This window comes from Saimiri boliviensis, chromosome 1 (genome assembly GCF_048565385.1).
Source record: "Saimiri boliviensis isolate mSaiBol1 chromosome 1, mSaiBol1.pri, whole genome shotgun sequence".
Classification (NCBI taxonomy): domain Eukaryota; kingdom Metazoa; phylum Chordata; class Mammalia; order Primates; family Cebidae; genus Saimiri; species Saimiri boliviensis.
Window position 1 is genome coordinate 284,547,788 of NC_133449.1, and position 1,719 is coordinate 284,549,506.

Sequence of the window (1,719 nt, forward strand, 5' to 3'; positions counted from 1 at the left end):
ATGGCTGGGTACAGTGTCTCGCACCTGTAATCCCAGCACTTTGGGAGCCCAAGGTGATTGAATCACTCGAGGTCAGGAGTTTGAGACCAACCTGACCAATATGGTGAAACCCCGTCTCTACTAAAAATACAAAATTAGCTGGGCATGGTTGCATACGCCTGTAATCCCAGCTACTTGGGATGCTGAGGCAGAAGAATCACTTGAATCCAGGAGGCAGAGGTTGCAGTGAGCCAAGATCGTGTCATTGCACTCTAGTCTGGGCAACAAGAGCAAAATTCCGCCAAAAAAAAAAACAAAAACAAAAAAAAACAAAAAAAAAAAACGGTACTCAAGCATTATTGTCCTTGAGGACAGAAGGGGTTGAGATTGATGCAGAAGACTCTATAGAGATGCGGGTCTCACCATGTTGCCCAGGCTGGTCTCAAACTCCTGAGCTCAGGCAATCCTCCCACCTCAACCTCCCAAAAGTGCTAGGATTACAGGTGTGAGCCACTGCACCTACCCAGAAGCCTCTTTTTCTAATCTTAATCTCGATATGGTAACTAAGAGAATTGTTATTTTAGTAGACTCTGAGGAGCAAGTATGTCATAGTAATTAAGTTCAATAAGTTCTAGAATCAACGTACTAAAATTTAAATTCAGACTTTTTTTTTAAGCCAATTGAATTTAGCAGAGGGGAACTGCATACTGAATTCTGTCTTTATCACTTACAAGTTTTGTGAGCTTGGACAAATTGCTCAAACTCTAACACTTGGATTTCTTATCTGCAAAATGGAATAACAATAGGACCTTCCTCATAGTATTTTGGGGAGGATTAAAGTAGATAATCCAGGTAAAATTGCACAAAAAGCAGTCAGTATTCAACAAACATCTTTAATACTATGTAAGATTTGTCCTGACCTGGCTTGGTGGCTCACATCAATAATCCCAGCACTTTCGGAGGCCAAGGTAGGCAGATCACGAGGTCAGGAGTTTGAGACCATCCTGGCCAATATGGTGAGACCTCGTCTCTACAAAAAATACAAAAATTCGCTGGGCATGGTGGTGTGTGCCTATAGTCCCAGCTACTCGGGAGGCTGAGGCAGAAGAAACTCTTGAACATGGGAGGCAGAGGTTGTAGTGAGCGGAGATCGTCCCACTGAACTCCAGCCTGGGCAACAGAGCAAAACTCCATTTAAAAAAAAAAAAAAATGTAAGATTTCTCCTTGTATTGCAGAATATAGAGATAGATAATAAATTATTTTGGTGGTCTAGAGTACATTAAAAAAGGATCACTTATCTTTTGTCGAACTTTTACATGAGATAAATGAAATAATGAAGAGTTCAGTACAGTCCAGATGTTGCTTAGTGTTTGGGGAGTTTGGCTGCAAATTCCTTTAAAATGTGAGTTTGTGTGCCTTTGCAATTGTCTCCCTAACAAATGGTATTGATTCAACTTGACTTAGGTTGCTAAGACCAGACACATTTCAATTACTTTCTTTAGTTCTACCTGGCTATCTTAATTGATAGATTAGAAGCAGCAGGTCATCAGAGCCCAGGAAATCTCACCATTTTCTTTTTGTTTTCTCTCTCTAGGGATTCCAAGTTTTCTGTGTAAGGACATATCTAGAATTCCAAAAGGAAGAGAGGAAAAGAAAAAAACCCTTCAAAGTCACTTATTCAGGATATTCTGATATTACGTTTAGAGTATCTTTAAAGAAAACAAATTTTTTAAAATTCC